Here is a 19,610-nt window from a genome sequence, read left to right as displayed (position 1 = left end):
TACAATTGAACAATTGATTAGCAATATTATGTAGTGCACACATACCTCAGTTAATAGTAGTGACCTTGATCAGGAGCATTGGCATGCTTATCATTACATCTAAACCAATCTTGAAGGCAGATTAAGGCTTCCACTGTCTCGCTGCACAATCTACTTCTGTAATCACTGATCAAACGCTTTCCGGTACTGAAAGCCGACTCTGACGATACGAGGAAGCTTGTACAGCAAGAACATCACGAGCTATACAAGAAAGGACGGGATACTTAGACGAGTGAAGATGCCACCATTGAAGAATGTTGAAATCCTCTGTGCGAGTGAATGTGTCTTCTTCTAAGTATCTGGCAAGCTCACTAGCAGTTTGGCGTTGCTTCTTATTCAAGTGTTGGTCCCAATCCGCCAACGGATCATTCTCTTCATTCACAACCTCATCAAAATTTTGTCGGGGTGCTGACTCATCCAATGCATCCGTCATTTGTGAGAATATTCTTCGAAAAGGTTGTCAAGAACTTATTTCACTGCAAGCAAGTGCCTTTCTACATTTGGACCAAAAGCTTGTTTTAGTCGAAACTCGATGAAGCAAAGTTTAAATCGTGGATCAAGGATCACAGGAATACAGTTTGGCAAATATGATTCCATCCAATACTTATCAAACTTTTTTTGCATCTCTCCAACCATTGCTTGAACGACTTCATCCTTTGTTGAAGCTTCCTTCTGCAGCAATAACCTCACATTCCAGATTTGATGAAAGTACAAATTTGAGGTAGAATAACTTGAACCAGAAAGTACATTTGTGGCTGTGTGAAAAACTTTTAACATAGCACAAACTGTATCAGCATTTTTCCACTCTCCTGAGGATGGGCAAAACACATAATCTGGGTCCTTTTGCACCAAAGCACGAAAGGCTCTTCGAAAGGGGAGCGCTGACTCCAACATAATATAGGTGGAGTTCCAACGTGTTGGCACATCAGCCAAGGGGAGTTTGCAAGAGATACCAACTTGCGCAACTACTTCTTTGAACTTGTCCAACCGAGAGGGAGAACTCTTAATGTACTTCACACTCTCTGATATCATCTATCACACCTTTCATCGTTGTCAACCCATCTTGGACAATCAAATTTATCACATGGCATGCACAACGGATATGAAGTAATTGACCTTTAATAGGCAACATATGCTTGCTGTTCAGATTTTTTCTAAGATTATTGACCATTGTACCATTAACTGATGCATTATCCAATGTCATACTAAAGAGTTTGTCCTCAATATTACACTCCTGCAAACTCTTTAATAAGACATTAAACATTGTTACTCCGTTATGTGGAGTCTCCACCATAAAAAATCTGAAGATCCTCTTTTGCAAAATCCACTTGCTGTTGATCAAATGGCAAGTGATGCATAGATAGGACAAAGTCTGATTAGATGTCCACATGTCCACTATTAAAGAAACTCTACCACTGTATTTCTTCAAATGTCCAGAGAACGCCGACCTCTCCAAATTATAGTGTTTCATCCACTCATCTTTAATAGTATTTCTAGAAACATTTTTGAACAAGGGATTCAAACTTTTCACGAAGTCTCTAAAACCACTGTACTCAACTATTGAGAAAGGCAACTCATGCATTACTATCATTCTGGCAAGCAAATCTCTAGATGTTTCTTGATCAAAGTTCCATTGCTTAAGCATAGAGGCATCAGGAGATGAAACCGAGGACTTCATCTTCTCAACGTAGAGGTGTAAATCTGACCTTTTTTCGCAAGCAGCCAAGTGTCTTCTTACACCACTTGTGCCAACATCTCGTCCAGCTTGAAACACTTCATGACAGTGCTTGCACTGAGCTTTGACAAGTATCTTATGATGATAAATTGGTTTGAAATCCCTCCAAACAGCAGAAGTTAGCCTTCTTGTCTTGCGGACTGTTAATTGGCAAGCAAATAAAATGTCAACTCACAAGAACATTTTAAACTTGTAACTACATACAAGTGTAATTAAAAAAGAGAAAAAACAAAGCCAACTCACCATGTGGATGATTAATTTTTGAGCCTCCAAATGGAGTAGTCATTGGAGAAGGGGATCCTAAGATAGATGGTGATCTCGTGGACGAATTTGCCCTCTCCTCCAATGGGGAACTTGCAATCCTCGTTGAGGGAGACCTGCCCCTTTTTGAGGCTGCAACTCTTGCTAGAAGACCAAGGGAAGATCTCCACGTGCTCGCCACCGGTGACCTTACCAATGGTGATCTTGTCGCTCTTTGACTATGTGTCATAGGTGGAGAATCTCGTCTCTAGATAACAAAACACAGAAAGTTCAGAACATGATATCAATTTCAAGAAGGTATAAAAGCAGATTTGTGGTATAGAGTGAGGTTTAATAGAGAAATCTGGCAAGAAAAATGACCTGTAGCCCCTCTGTTGTAGCTCCTTGAACAAATTCAGAACAGTTCATTGAACGAGCATGTTTCCTCTTCCCCTGCAACTCCTCCTCCTCCTCCTCCTGGGTTTTCCTCTTCTTCTCTTGCTTCTTCCTCTTCTCTTCTCTCTTCTCTTTCCTCTTCTTTTCCAGGCTTTTCTTTCTCCCCTTATGCCTTCGTTTTTCTTTCTGCCTTTCTAATTTGTAACGCAAACACAGGGGGTCAAAAAAAATCAAAGAATACAAGTAATGTCACGGGGAAACACATGAGGGCCAGATACTTACTTCCGTTCCTCATCGATAGCATTCCACACATGTTGTTCCTGCTCCATGGCTTCCCACTTTTCAGCTTGCTTGTCGATCGTCAACACCATTTGGTCGTCGACATCACCCATGGTAACTTCCATCAAATCTGCATTGAATGTCCAATGAATGCTAAATTTAACTAGCAATCAGAACAAATGGACGCAACCGTAGAATTGTTCTATTTGCTTTCTTCAGACACAATACAAGATTTCACCATTAACATACAAATTTAGCATGCACCGAACTCCTATAGCGATATTCTAATTCTGACCGCCAGAGCAAGATATACTTTGATATTTTTACAATTAATATCTGGAAATAGAAGAACGATTACAATTAATATTCACATGCCAGTGTGATACGTATTGTACAACTTGTTTAGAATTCAGAGGGATGTTTTTACAGGTGCAATGCTCTTGCAACTAGTTTCGTACGAATCACAACGACGTTTTGCTAGCTGCTCCTCTGACTAATTCCTTTTTATAGACCATTCTACCTGCTCCAAATAATTTCTCAGTTCATGCATTGATTGTTCTGCAAAAACATGCATCGGGATACCTGCGGCAGCGTGAGGAAGCTTTCATTCAAATCATCAAAAGATCGCCGCATGCTATATGGAAATACCCTGTAATGTACTTGCCTGTACACTCTTGATAAAGTCAATGACCACCACACCCCCCTGCCTTGGTCCCCATAATCCAGAAATATATGGACAGCAATAAGTAACGAACGCTAATCTACTAGAAGATTGTACAGTGGTATCGGGCAAAGATAACCAAGAACCATCTAATTCGTCACCTGGAGTAGTACGCGTATAGTCGTGTTTGCATTGCCCACTCATCACTACACAGCCAAATTAGAGTAGTGCATAGCTTGGCACTGTCTGCATCTGTACTAGGATCGTTTGGTCCTTCGATCTTAACTAAGTACCACTAAATAGTCTTTAATTGTGTTGTTCTTCTGATATATAGAGAGATTCTAATTTTGACCACGAGAGCAAGAGATTCGTGCACCTGTAAAAACATCCCTCTGAATTCTAAACAAGTTGTAATATCAAACTGGCATGTGGATATTAATTTACAGTTCATAACAATATATCAATTAACAAAAGTTGCGGCACAAGGAGTGGACCCAAGGTACTATCTCAAGTTACCTAACAAATGCCGGAACGGCGGATTCGCAATAAATTGGCAGAGAAGCTCATCGTATAGATTCAGGCAAGCTAACTCACATCCACACATAATAGTAATATCTAACAGGCTACTCACATTCAGTATAGGCCTGATGCAACAAACAAAACATGATCACAACTGGTGTAGCTGATTCACATCAAGCAATTAAAAGAAGACATGCCTGGCCCCTTGGGGTAGAAATAGGAGGAGGGGGGATTTTGCATACTTGGGGTAGGAATAGGAGGAGGCGGGGGAGCAGGGCCGAAAGGCCATCACCGGATCGGGGCAGCCACGCAGGGCTCGGCTTGGTCCCCGGCTATCCCCTTTGACGGCGGCGGAGGAGCAGGAGCTGAAGAGGGCGTCGGCAGGATAGGGGAGAGAGCAGAGGAGTCATCCTCGCAAGGCTTGGCTCGGTCACCGGCGATGTCCTTGGACGACGGCCTCTTCGAGAAACACGACGGCGACGGCGGCTTCATGGGATTGGAAGCGGGAGGTGGTGCCGCACCACTGGTGCGGTGGAGATGGCGGCGACGGCGCCCTAGCCTAGGGCATGACGTGACTGGGGAAGGACGCGAAGGGGGGGTTGTGGACTGCCGCTGGCTCGATGGGCTTTTCTGGGCTATCCACTTGCTCCGTTTAATTTTTCTGGGTGTCCACAAATGCCACATGACGTTTTTTTGGTGGATGGCATATGTGGGACTAATGGGACCCAGCGCCACTTACATCCTGAGTGCACACACACACGCACACTCGCGTGTGAAGCACACAAACACTTGCCACGGACCCGACGCGGCCACTGACGGGCACCCGACCAGCTCGTGCACACACGCACACTGGCCGTGCTCACCATGGCTTATTCCCTAACATTCATACCCCTAAGCCACGACTACAGGAAGGCCGGCCCTTTGACGTCGATGTCGGCGAGGAACGCCTTCTCCTCCTCCACCTTATTGGGCTTCGCGCAGTCTCGCCGAAAGTGGCCGCGCACCCCGCAGTTATAGCAGCGGCTGCGTCGCTTCCCTTCGCCTGACACTGTGCTGCTGCCACCGTCATCGTTGCGGTCGAAACCGCCGCCGCACTGACGTCGCCGTGCTTAACATTGCTGCGTCGTGAGCATCAGCTGGTTGCCACCACGCCCGTCGCAGTCCTGCAGGCGCCGCCGAATGCGCTCATCGAACGCCTTCAGCCAGCCTAGCGCTTCCTCAAACACCATGGTCTCCACATCACAGAACTGTTCGTTGCCCGCCACCGCAGCATACACGCGGTTCGGTACCATGTCCAGTAGCTTCTTGACCATTGCAGCGTCGCCGAGCTTCGAGCCGAGGCTAGTGTACCTCGCCGCCATGCCACCGATCTTCCCGGCGTACCCATCCAGCTCCTTGCCGCCCTCCATGCGCAAGCGGTCGAACTCACCGCGGAGGGTGGCGAGCCGAGCCGCCTTAACGCGATCGGCCCCGACGAACCGCACCTTGATGCTGTCTCAAATCTCCTTCGCCATTGTCTTCCTTGAGACCTGCATCAAGATGTCCTCCGACGCGCTCACTGTGGCTTACACTGGCCGCGCTCACTGTGGCTTATTCCCTAATACGAACTAGTATCTCTTTAACAGTCCCAGGGATGATGCTGTCACGATCGAGAAGCAGGTAATAAAGGCTTGCTTTCCTCCCAAGAGAGTTATGCTTGTTTTGTTTATAGGAGATGGTTGGCTGCTGAAGTGATGTTCAACACTGATGTTTATGTCAGTTAGGTAATTTTTATTTGTCTCCTTTGCTCGTGCATCTATTAAAAGGTGTAATTTATTCGTAATTGCTCTGTAGCGTTAGATGATCACATTAACTAATCAGATCAGATCTCAAAACTTTTACCATCAACAGACAAAATAGGTCATCTTGTTGATATACTTTAATATATACACTTACTCTATTTCTTTGTCGCCTTTTTATTACATACAAATGGAGAGTGAATTGCAGAAAACATCGACATTGAAGGCTAGGATTGTAGGAACCACAATTCTACAATTGTGTGAACCAAAAACCACTAATTCTGTGGCTAATTTTTTTTTGCAAAAAAAGAACTAGTCGGCACCTTGCGCTGTTTTAAGCGTGATTATGATAGATGGGTCCCGCTGAATAGGGCGACGTGACAAAACAAAAAGGCAAATACATCCCGATGCGATTTTCTTTTGCAAAAATACCCTGAAAAAAAAAGCAATCGGGTCCTTCATGAGTTCATCTCCCACCGGTCCCGTGGTGGATGCCGGCGGCCACTCCCTCCCTTGCGCAGCCTGTGCAGCTGCTTCTTGCTCAGACGGCAGGGCAGGTGGGAGGTCTGGCGCGGTCGGTGATGGGCAGGACGGCTTGGATTCGACGATAGTGTCGGTTTGGACGGCGGGGCAATGGAGCTCCGGCGACGTCATGAGCATCGGGCGGTGGATTGAGCTCTGGCCACGGCGAGGCACCCTCCCTCACCATGCCTTCGTGGGCCGCCGTCACGCCTCCTCGTCACCCTCGTCGGCGCCGATGCAGGTGAACAGCAAGGGCGGCGGTGCCGGCCTGAGCATCGGGCGGCGGCTTGAACTCCGGCTGCGGCGAGGTGCCCTCCCTCGCCACGCCTACACAGGCCAAGGAGCGAGGAGTGGGAGGCCGGGGCGGACACCGGGGAGCAAAGAGGAGGAGGAGACGAGCTCCGTTCTTGCCATACTTGCGCACCTGCGGGGCGGCGACGGCTTTATCGTGTATGCGGCGAAGGACATGCGCCCCTCCGGGGCCACGTTGATGACGACGTCGGAGGCGCCGGTGGACGCCAGGAGCAGCACGTCCTCCCAGACATGCACGCTGAGGCCACACTCGCCAGTTGGACAACGGGTGGCTGAGTTCAGATGTTGTCCTTTTTCAGAGCACCAACCTTATGCTCTTAGATCCTTTTACTGTTTAGTCCATGCTATTTTGTCTATTTATGATCTGTTCTATCGTGCCACGTCGCCCTGTTCAGCGGGACCCACCTATCATAATCATGCTTAAAACGGCATAAGCTACCGACTAGTGTTTTTTGCAAAAAAAAACCCTCAAAATTAGTGGGTTTTGACACAAAACTATAAAATTGTGGTTTATGCAACCCTAGCCTTCAATGTCGATGTTTTCTGCAATTCACTCTACGAATGGGCATTAAGTTGTAACTCCAACCAGCAGGATAGTAGGGGGACATGGGGTAGATGATTGTTGATGATCTGACAAAATAAATGCAGGGGTAAAAGGGGCACAACTGCATTGAAGTCACATGCATGTCTTAATACTGAGACAAATGCAAAAAGAAAAGAATGCAGCAACTCTCAAGATGGAGTGATTATGACTAGTTAAGTTGAGCATGAGCATGAGCATATATATCCTGCTGAGCTTGTTCTGTTGATACATGCTAATGTATGAGGAAGTGGATATCACTTATTAGCTCTAACAATGTGTTAAATTGTAGGATTCCTTTGTCATACCACGTTGTAGCCCATGTTGGGGAATGTATATATTGGATAAGGCTTGAGTAGGAGTTGATCTTTGGGTAAAGAAGGAAGGGGGTGAATCAGATGACAAGCAACTACTTTATTCATATGCTGAGATCGATGTTCGGGCAGTACTTGATTCATGTTCTAAGAATGGATCTCTGGTGATCATTGCAATTTGGACCTAAAATATAAAGTCCTTACAGAAAGAGTTGAGGCTGTAATACAAGTCTACGCAAAGGTTGACCATCCTCACCATGTAAGGTTGAGAAAAAAGGTTCCCCCCCGCTTTGTATTACAAAGCAAACATCCGATACAACCAACAATAAGTGCTGGGGCGGAAGCAGCATAACCATACCCAAAAGAAAAGAAAGAGAAAAAAGGAAAATAAACAAATGCCGATAACGACGAAGCCTCGCGACCGCTGCATCCACCGGAAATCGTCCCCCAAGCTCCGAGACTCCGAAGCGCCGGTACCAATCAACACCTCCAAGAAGGGACGCGACGATGACGACGCTGTTGCCAAGGGTTTCCCCGGTACACAGTGAGGAAAGAAGAAGGGTAGCCCCGACGCCCTCCAGGAAGGTCCGATGGCACCCTCAGGCGCCACCGCGTCGGTGGCGGCCAAGCCAACAGGGATTTCTCCCGATCCCATCCTCCCCCTCAGGCACTCCGGAGCTCGCCACCAAACCGACCACCACGCTACGCACACGGACATGAAGCTTCCCATGCTGTCTCACCACGGCACCGCGAAGATAGCCTGCACAACGAGGAAGGGGAGCCGGGACTAGGGCAGCAGCACCATCAGCATACTGGAGGGCACCACCTCCACCGTCCACGACGGTAGCCGACCGGACGCCAAAGCGGGAGCCTGCCGGGCCCGTGGCCCCACAAGACCGGCTGGGCCCTCAGAGGCCCGGACAACTCCTGCCTCCGCGCCGCAGCTGGCATGCCGTCGGCGTCACTGCCCTGCTCCACCACCTCACCACACAGACGATGATGAAGCCACGCCGGGGGCCGGCCCGCTAGGACCCAGATGGGGCCCACGGGCCCCGATCGGGGCTGGGGGCGCGCCACCGGCCAACCAGCGCCACCACGCCGTCTCGCCGCCAAGGGGCCACGCCACCACCGTGCGAGCCGCCGGCCACCGCGCTGGGACGCCGGGCCGTCATCAGGCCGAGGGGCACCGCCGCCGCCCCCAGGCCCCGGGCAGGGAGCCGCGCGCGTGGGGACAGGCAGGCCCAGCCGCTGCCAACACCACCCGCCAGCGCCGGGGGCGCCCGTCGACGGCGGCAGGGAGGAAAGGAGCGAATAGGGCGGCCGAAGGGGGGCAGGGCTCGCGCAGTCCCGGCCACCTCCCTGGGAGGCGGCGCGGAGCGGATCCGGGAGAAGGGGAGAGAGGGGGGGTGGGGGGGTGGCGGTGCCTAGGATGGCCGGCGGCGGCGGGGGGAGGGAGGAAGGAACCCTAAATCCAAAAGACAGGTACGTGTCCCTCATCATGTAAGGTTCAGTGCTGAAAAGCATTGGATATGATGATTATCCTCATCATGGAGTCGTGATATTTAATGGCAAATTTTTAGGGAATGAAAAGCTCTTCCAGCATATTGTCGCGGTGAAAGCAAATGAAAAATTGGATGTTCTTTTAAAAGTGGACAATTCAATGCAGTTTCATTGGATTTTTCAAGATTAACATGTCGGAGCTGTTGTTTCTCCTGATGACTCGATCTTTGAGTATGGCCAGTTCTTCGTGATGGTGATGTTTGCTCCATAGGATTCTCGGAATGAAGCTCAGCTCCAATATGCTGGCATATCGCCGTTGGCTGAAAGCCTGAAGCCCATGAAAAGAAAGATAAAAGGCCACTAATAGGCGCCGGTGCGCCAGCCGAAAATTTCAGCCGGTCCCACGTGGGCCACACGATCTAGCTTTTCTAAACCGTACGATTCCTTCGTCAAGCTTCCAGAAAACGCTGCAGCAAAGAAAAAAGCAGAGGAGGAAAAAAGAAGGGGAAAAAGGCCAGCGCCCCGCTCGTCCTCGGCCGCCGACGACCCGTGCTCGCAGAACCTTGCCCGTTTGCCTCGCCGCAGACTCCCACCGCCGATGCTCGCTGCCATCGCTCGCAACAAAAGGCCGTTGACCGTAGCAGCTTTTTCTCTTGCATCCGTGTTGCATCCATGGTAGCTTCACGGCGCCGACCGCGACACCGTCCCTCGCCGGTGCTGCCCACCGCCGTTGCAGCATCAATGGCTACGGCGGTGTCGCTTCCAGACAAAGTTGATGGTAGCAAAGAACGGATTGCTGGTTCCAGCAAAAGTCGATGGCGGTTGAAGCAAAATTGGGGCTGGTTCCAGCAAAAACAAAAGATAGTGGTAGCAAAAAATATTGCTGGTTCCAGCAAAACTTGAAGGCGATGGAAGCAAAATTGGGTCTGGTTCCAGCAAAAACAAAAGATAGTGGTAATAAAAAGATTGCTGGTTCCAGCAAAAATTGAAGGCGGTGGTAGCAAAATTCAGTTGGTCAGCAAAACCAAGATAGTAGTAGCAAATAAAGATGCTAGTTCCAGCTTTCATATGCACCGGTTCCAGCACCGATAGACACCGATTCCAGCACCGCTAGCTGCCCGTCGCAGCACAACTCTCTAGCACATAGCAAGGCTCGATGCCGGAGTTAGAACCGGCTTGTGGAGGAGCTGCAACCGGCAGAGGGCCAAGCTGCATCCGGCAAGGGCTAAGCTCGAACCCGCGAGCGCCGGAGCTGCGGTGCGGTCGGTTGCAGCTCCCCGCGGTGCTGGTTCCAGCAAAAATGATGCGTGGTTCCAGCATGCGCTGCTGTGGCTGGGGTCGTCTGAGACACGGCGTACGCGGTGGCTGCTGGTAGCCCTCGCCCGTGACGCCGGCGAGCTCCTCACATCAACTCCTCTCGCCAGAGGCGCCTGGAAACAGTGCTTGGTCTTTGGGCGGTCCGATGCCAGGCGGTACGTGCCTTGGGATGAACTACGCCATGGATCTGAGGCCAGAGGGAGGAGGGTGCGCGCGTGGCCATGAATCGACGGCGGTGGCCGGAACAGCTCACGGGATAGTTTAGTTGAGAGATGAGATGAGAAGGAGTAGATAAGAGGAGAAACGAATGGCTGTGAGAGACGGAAGAAATAAGGCAAAAAAATAAGGAAGCGGTGCGTGCGTAGAAGCTACTATAGTAGAGCCGAGCGAAGCCTCTGTGTCTGGCGTAATATTGAGCCGGTCCGCCGATTACAAGGCTTTCCCAAGAGAAAACGGTTGTTGATGTTCTTAATCTTGTAAACGAGTAGACTTGAATTTCTATTTGTAAACAACAGAAGCATTTTTTACAGCCTGAAAGCAAGAGAAAACGTCTGGTCTATGTTTGTAATATGACTGTTGAAAGGAAATCTGAACATGTTCCAATTGCATTAGCCGCCTACAATTAAATCGATGAAAGATAGATGGCACATTAACTCTGCACCTGTCCATCCTGTGCCAGACCATAAATAGAGAGGGAACGCAAGGGTGTACACCACGACAATTGAGATTATGTGAGGAAAAGTGCATTTTCGTGATGCTTCCATAGCCAACATGCTGCAACATGTGACACTCTTCTCCCCTTGTTAGCACTTCCATCAAATCTAGACCAAACGAGTAAGTAACAAGATCTTGACCTGACCAATACTAATGCCCGCTAACAACCTCTATTTTCATACAACCTCTAAAGGTTTGGGTTTGAGTGACCCAAGTTTTTGGATTTTTGTTGTTGAAAAGCTATGGTGGTTTGCTACACTAATCATTGAGGTTGTCCGGAGATCCCTTACATTTTTCTCTGAAAAAAGCGTGGAGTGACTTTTCTGAACACTAGTATGGTAATATAGTATGACCTTTTGCTGTATATACACACCATCAAACAAAAACCCCAGGAGATCATCATCCTGTTTCCATCCCATTCAACATGATTATCAACATGCAACTTTGCAAATTTTAAATCCCTCAACATAAAGAACGCTTTTGGTGAAACACAGTGATTCTATCACAAGAGCCAGACTTAACCTTTTATTCTATGATGGTTGGTTTGCTATCTGTACCGTCTATCATTGAGGTGGTGCCTAATTCATATCCACCTCACAACATCGAAAATATGTTGGATTACTGGGTGTGTGGTATTAGTACAACACTAAGGTCTCAGATGGTTGTGATGGTAGTCTTCAACGAGAATTTATCTTCTCCCCTGAATGCATGCTTGGTCTTTGCTTCAGTGTTTGGAAGGTTGACATATGGTTATGGCAGCATGCACACAAGTGGAATCGGTGGATGGGGAGTTCCTTCATATCGGCACTCCACAACCCTAGTTTTCTTTTGTTCGTGGTGCTGGGGCTATTATTCCTGTTGTTGTGAACTCTTTTGGTCCATATGTTGTTTTCCTCCTCATTTGTACAGTGCAGAAATTGAAGTATATATTGTCTGGTCGTATTGGTTTGATACAATGATATAAACAAACAAAGCTTCTTTAGTCAATAAAGAAGTTTATTCTTGTAAAAGATAATATACTTTGCAGACAAGTATCTTTGTTCCTTATTGTTTGGATATGAAAGGACAAGTCATGTACGTGCAAAATTCCCCAAAAAGAAATGTATGTACGTGCAGTAGTAATGCATGTTTGTAAACTTAGCTGCGACATATTTTTTAGGGATCCGGCTCCTCTTACGTACGGCCAGTGCCGTTGGGCCACTGACATGTGGTCCAGGTTCCCGGAGGGCCCATGTGTCAATGAGCGAATGGTAGGCTGCCGTGCGGCAGGTGATCCTTGTCCATTTTTTAGGGGTGATACGGAAGAGCAAAATGCTTTCAATGAATTAACTCCTATTAATGCCTCTTAGCTGGCACACAGAAATATATTGCTTCCAGGAGCATCCCCAAGCACCCAACCTAGATCTTTTATTGAGACTAGTAGCGTGATGACTCCGACTGATGTACATTAGAAAGAGAGAGAAGAGTAAGCATGGATCTTGATCCTTTGCTGATGGGAATGAGAGGGATCAGAAACAAGATGGGCTCATCACGTATGTGTGCGGGATATAACTTGCAGTCAAGCCCATTATTTTATCTCAGAGCTTCTTGCCAAAAACAAGGGGCAAGGGTTGGAGTACCAGTCACATTCAGCAGGGCCGCGGCGAATTGTACGACGGCCGAGGGCGATAGCTGCTCCTGGGCGGTGGTGCCGGGTTGCGTGTGAGGAAACTTCGGTCCTCAAATGCAGTCTTTCTGTTCTACTCCTACTTTGCATGGGCAAACTCAGCCATCGTTTTGGATATCTAGTGCCACTATCTGTAGAAGTGGCTGATTTGGTTGAACCAAACCGTTGCACTCGGTAACCATCTCACATAAACACGCAGTGATCTGCATGTTTATGTCATCAATTAAGACCAAAACCGGTCCGAAGGAAAAAAAAACATCCACATGGTTGCGATGTCAGAGTACCTTAAATTGCAGGGGCTTGGATTACTGTATGCAAGGTGTTTTCTTGCGAACTGGTTGTAGTCACAGTAAGGCATTTAAGGTTGCCCGTAATGGAAGAATCATAGCTATTATTATGCATGTCAACTAGTAGTAGACAAATTTGACAGGGTGACTTAGAACTAAATAAAGAAAGAGAGGTTTGAGTATCATATCAACATATTGTATCATAATAATATTGTATTATTATATGCCTTGCATGACAATAAATAACGTGGAAAATGCATATGAGCTCCTGGGTGCTCCACCCCTATATGAATACCAAATTCAAAAAATACCAAGAAAAATTAAAAAAGGAATCTTGAGATATCAAACCCGAGTACCCGATCTACTCCCGTATAAGTTTCGGGAAAAAATACGAAGAAATGTATCCATGACGAATAAAATACAGTCCGACCTACACCCAAACAGTTTTTTCGTACATAGGATTTTTTGTCTTCTTACCAAGAGTACCAAGAATGTCATTTTTTTCGCGGAAATTTGCATGGAAGTATATTAGGCACTCAGGTTTGATATCCCAAAAACCCAGATTTTTTTGAATTTAATGTTCCTAGTGCAGGCTGCCTTGCATGGGTGCACTCAAGTAGGGGGCTGGGCTCGTACACTCGAACGCTGGCTGCCATGCCATCACGATCAGCGGTAACCGTCACGTCCCAGGCAGGCCGGGCCATGGCCTGGGGAGTTGCCTCAGATTTGCTCGTGACTATAGCATGTATGCATTGTTTGGCACTGTAGTTTGTTGTTGGCCTGGGGCTTGCCCGCGGTGTTGCCCCATCCTGACGCCGCCACTGATCACCACCAATCGATCATGGCGGAGATTTTTCAGACTGGTTTTCATGCACGTTGAAAGCCAACCGGCCGGATAGTGTATATCATGATCGATATTGATGCTGGCAATAATCGATCGTCTCCCATGTTGGATGATGGACTCGATCCGTCTGGAGATATGTTGCTTTTTCTAATTGGAATTGATATTTCATTTTAGTTTTCCAAGAATACAAGAATTTATCAATTGAAAATTTAGTTATACATTTTAAACATTGGAACTTCAGCCTTAGCCCTATCGAGTCTATAGTTTGACACGAATTTTATGTAACTCTTGGATTATGATTAAACTGCTTATAGGTGAGAATCTCTTGATTGCCTAATTGCCTATAATAGAGCTCAAGAAAATGAAACTATAAATAATGAAAGAAATAAATATGAAAAAAGTCCCGCTTCGGTACACCCCCCTCACAGAACGTATAAAGGGTAATATGGACCTTTGCCAAATCGCTGTATACGTATACACTGTACATGGCTAGTTTTTTTTTTAGACAAAGTACATGGCTAGTTAAACCGGCGCACAACTCCACCGCTACGGCCTGGGCGTGGCCCATGTGGAAACCGGCGCACACCTCTCGTCCTCGGCCTGGGATTGGCCCATTCGCATATTTCATTTGTTTCTCCAAACTTCAAAAAATGGACGTGTGTAGGGAATAGATACGTCAACATCACGGTTCACGTCTCAGCCAACAACCGACTAGGCCACCACACCTTACGTTCCTGTAAACTGTTTTTTCCTCCTTTTTCTTGTGCGTCAATTATGTAACACTAAAGCCAAGGCTCTGATTATATATTTTGTTTCTTCTTTAGTTTTTACTTTTCTGTTTTATTTTTTAATTTCTTATTTTACCATTTTCTATTTTCTTTGTTAAAAGCATGAACTTTTTTCAATTTGCACGATTGTTTTTCAAATCCATGAACTTTTATTCAGTTTTTTTGCTAACTATCTAGTCAATTCTTTTTCAAATACGTGAAATTTTTTTAGTATTTCGCAAATTTTTGAGTGAACTTTTTTTAATTCGTAAATTTTTTAGGAATCTGTGAACTTTTCTCAAGCCCGTGATTTTTTTCTTTGAAATTGATGAACTATTTCCAAATCCGATTTTTTTTCCAAATTGATCTTTTTCAAATCCGTGAATATTTTTTCAAGATTGATGAACTTTTTTCAAATCCATAAACTTATTGGTTAAAATCAATGAACATATTTCAAACCCGAGAACCTTTTTACAAAATCCGTGAAGTTTTTTTTTTAAATCCGATAATTTTTTTCATAACCCGTTTGGTCCAAATGTCAATGATTTTTGACACTGTATGCATTTTCTAGGGTTTTTCCCGGCGAAAAAAACCCTGAAATAGTGGTCGGACGTGACACAACGTGCGTTCGGTATCCAAATTCGTTCAAATTTTGCGTGGAGTGCTCCAATGGGCATGCCCACTAGCTGGCAGAAGTTGAGTAAATTTTATGAATGTACACCGGTACTTGCTGTAGAACAAAGGGATTTTGGTTAGGACGGAAGGGTTTGTCTGGTACAACTTCTTTTCTCACATCCACCGAACGGGTTCAAAAAATTTCCACATGCTCACCATGGCAGGCATTGGTGCCAAGTTTCAATGATTTTCTTACACTTTATGCATTTTCTAGGGTTTTCTCGGCAAAACCCCCCTAAAATAGTGGCCGGACGTGACACAACGTGCGTTCGATCTTCAAATTTGTTCAATTTTTGCATGGGGTGATCCAATGGGCATGCCCACTAGCTGGCAAAAGTTGGGTAAATTTTATGAATGTCCACCGGTACTTGCTGTAGAACGGAAGGTTTCGGTTAGGGCGGAAGGGTTCGTCTGGTACAACTTCTTTTCTCACATCCACCGAACGGGCTTAAATTTTTTCCACACGCTACAATCACCATGGCAAGCATCGGTGCTAAGTTTCAATGATTTTTTTTACACTGTATGCATTTTCTAGGGTTTTTTCTCGGCAAAAACCCACTAAAATAGTTGTCGGACGTGATGCAACGTGCGTTCGGTCTCCAAATTCGTTTAATTTTTGCATGGAGTGGTCCAATGGGCATGCCTACTAGCTGGCAAAAGTTGGGTAAATTTTATGAATGTATACCGGTACTTGTTATAGAACGGAGGGTTTCGGTTAGGGCAGAAGGGTTCGTCTGTTACATCTTCTTTTCTCACATCCACCGAATAGGCTCAATTTTTTTTCCACACGCTACAATCACCATGGCAAGCATCGGTGCCAAGTTTCAATGATTTTTGACATTGTATGCATATTTTAGGGTTTTCTCGGAAAAAAACCCTAAAATAGTGGTCGGGCGTGATGCAACGTGCGTTCCGTCTTCAAATTTGTTCAAATTTTGCATGGAGTGCTCCAATGGGCAGGCCCATTAGCTGGCAAAAAAAAGTTGTGAACCTTATTTTTTAAATTCTATAATTCGCATCCACTAAGCCAGCCCGTTGGTGCCGTTGGAGTTTTTTCAAAAAAAAATTCCTTGTCTGTGAAATATATTTTTAAATATATATTTTTAAAATTTTCTAATAAATAAAATTCTAAATTTTAAAACGTAATCTAAATAGTTTGTAATTATTTTTGCATCTAAATTACATTGAAACATAACAAAAATTAATGAAACATTATGAAATTTCATTCAAACATATTTTACGAAATTTCGATGATCTCGCTCGCACCGCCGTCGCCGTCGTCGCTGCTCTGGGCGGCGGCGGCCTAGTCGATGCCATCCCCCTCCTCCTCCTCCGTCGCTGCTGCCTCTGCCTCTAATGTGCCTGCCGCCTCCAACGTCGCCGCTATCTGCGCGGCCTCCCTCGCCGCCGCACACCTCTGCCTGCGGCGTCCGTAAGGCAATGAGGTAGCCCGGGGTGTCGTCGGGGTCGTCGTCTTCCCGGAGCACAACTTGCTCCGATCGGGGGGGGGGGAGGGGGCAGGGGTGCCGGAGCGCGGCGTTCGGCGCGCCTCGCTGGGCGACGCGGGGCCGGCGAAGATCCTGTAGCCGCCCGCCGTAGCTCGCCCACGACGGCCCAGTAGTTCTTGCCGTCCCGAAAGCGATGGCGGCCGACATTGTTCCACTGGCCGCCGATGTGACGGCGACGCTCCTTCGGCGTTGCATCGGGGCCCCTCGTCGGGTACCCGTCGGCGGTGATTTTGAACTCCTGCCGGAGATGGCTGACCGACGGCACCGTGAGGCCGAAACGGATGAGCTCCTCCATCTCAGGCGTGCCCAGGCTCGACGGCCAGGCACTACCCACCAGAGGACTGCCGCTGCCGGAGCTGCTGCCCGCGCCATTGGATGACATCGTCGGCGGAAGGGAGAGAGAAGAGAGCAGCGGCAGGGTGGAGTAGAAGCGGTCGGCGACGGGGGAGAGAAGAAGTAGGCGTCGGGTGCGTGGACGGCCGGTGGGTAGGCGGTGTTTATAACAGTGGAATGGCCCCATTTTCGAACACCTTTTTCATAATTCGAACATCCTTGGAATGGTCCCATTTTTTCATAACCTTCTATTCAAGAATATCTAAAAAACATCCGTGCTTCTCTTTTATCTCAAGATTTTTAGTTGCACGTTGAAATAACAAGTGGCTGGCTCGGCCGAGGTCCATCACAGGTGATGTATTTTCAGAAATGACCATCCTACCCTTTATTACGAAGGGGTATGGGCTAATCTTAGCCATTGATGTGTCTATGGGGGGGAGGGGGGGTGTACCGAAGCAGAAGTGATGAAAATCGTCAATAGTCTCACCAACGACGACATAGGACAGCGGACTCCGGATGGTGTGGCGCCGGCGCCGGGAATGGGGAGCTTGGCTGTTGCTCTGCCGTTCTGACGATAAAGGGTTTTCCTTCGTTTTATATTATAAAACAACCATCCAATACATCTAACTCGCTGGGGCCGCAACACAAACAAGCCCAAAAGGAAAAATAAAAGAAAGAAAAGAGAAACAAATGCCGACACCGGCAGATCGACAAAGAGAAGAAGACCGGCAACCGCTGCACCCACCGGAGAAAGAAATGCCTGACTATTGCTTTGCCGTTCTAACGCTCGATTTGCCCTTATATATCTTTATATAGTAAGTCCAAGGATATACTGCCAATTGCTTTTCAAGAATAAGCAACCAAGGTTTTTCCGTTTTCATTAATAATTTGAAAAAAGAACTACAATTAACAAGAAGGGTCATATCAGATCAAGTGGCCCAACCATCCACCTAGCATGTAGTCCTACATCTCGCTACCATCCACCTGTTTCTGCCATTGATACCTCCATTTCGTCCTATGCATCCGTCGTTGCATGTATATGCTTGATGCTACACTATGAGTCAATAAAAAGCATCATTAGCACCACACAAACTCTAATATCTTGCAACCAATTTGCTTCCTCTCCAGTCTGTCATGTATCACTTGTTCTTCTAAGCCTGCAATCAGGTCCATTTTCTTAGAGTTTTTTATTTGCTTTAGTTCACATACATGGTGACATGCTCGGCTCAAGACAGATTTAGTATGAGACTGGACTTTAAACACCTGGTCCCCATACACCCTCTATAAACAGTAAATTAAAAAAAACTAAAACTTCAGGGAATCAAACATGACCAAACTTTTGATATTCTTGCAAAATTTCAGCCATAAATAACATTCCAGGAGCCCTCACCAGGGAGAGGTGATATTTTTGTGTCGTTACCTTGTTGAAGGCATTACTCGGATATGCTCGGACTTGTTTTTAGGGTGAAAACCAAGAATGGCCTCTGGTGGTCGGATTAGGTGACGACGACGTTTGAGTGTCGTTCCTTCCCGAAGGCCTTGCTTTTGAAGAATAACATTGTCCTTGCCGTGTCAAAGAGGATTGGGGCGGGATATGGTCATTGTTGTAGTTTGTCGATCATTGTAATGATCGCTCTGGTGAATTTTCTTATTCCTCGCTTAGGTATAGTTTTGGTCTCGTATGACTTTGCTCTTTGACGGCATGTTTTCCGGCGTGTGTGGTGTTGGTTGTGTGCATCCTAAGTTTCTTACTATGCAGAGCCATGTATGTGCTTATTGTGTTTGTAGTATGTACTTTACGCTTAACTTTAGTCAACAAACCATTTGTAAAGGTTGTGCACGTCACTCGATGCAGATACTGAGGGTTTTTCCATGCATTTCTTTTTTTACCAATAATCAGTTTGTTCTCATGAAAAATATCATCTGCACACAAGCATGTTACTATGTTTGTTCCTTGTTGTTTGGATATGAGAAGGGCAAGTCATGCACGTGCAAAGTTCCCCACAAAAGAAAATATACGTGCATGATTAATGCATGTCACAAACTTACGGAAGAGCAAAATCCTTTTGTGGTCCCCTGCAAATACCAATGCACGTGGAAATATATTGTTCTCCGCAGCACCCTCAAGCATCAAACATACGTCTTTTGTTGAGTCGAGTAGTAGTGATCACTTCGGTTCAAGCACACGAGAAAGAGAGAGAGGAGTAAGCGTGGGCCTTGATCCTTTGTTGATGGGAATGACACGGGTCAGAAACAAGATAGGCTTGTCCACTATGTGTGTGGCATACAACTTGCAGTAAAGATGAGTGTTTTACCCCAGAAACTCATGCCCACAAGAGGTTTCTTGGGTTGGAGAACCATTCACATCCAGTATGTTGGGTGGGAAGCCTACTACGACTAGTCACAATGGATAGTAACATATGTGTGGTAACATGCAACACTTCATTTATTAGGTTATAGACACATCTTGCCTTGATATATGTGATGTTACTCATACTACTAGTAACTACTCCCTCCGTCCGGGTTTATTAGGCCTGTCAGCAACACAACCATGTCCCCTTTTATAAGGCCCTGCTTTGGAAAGGTGCATGCATGCAACCATTTCATTGGTTGCATTGAAAGCC

Source organism: Triticum urartu, chromosome 1 (genome assembly GCF_003073215.2).
Source record: "Triticum urartu cultivar G1812 chromosome 1, Tu2.1, whole genome shotgun sequence".
Taxonomy (NCBI): Eukaryota; Viridiplantae; Streptophyta; class Magnoliopsida; order Poales; family Poaceae; genus Triticum; species Triticum urartu.
The sequence above is the reverse complement of the archived record's forward strand: the minus strand, read 5'-3'. Positions refer to the sequence as shown.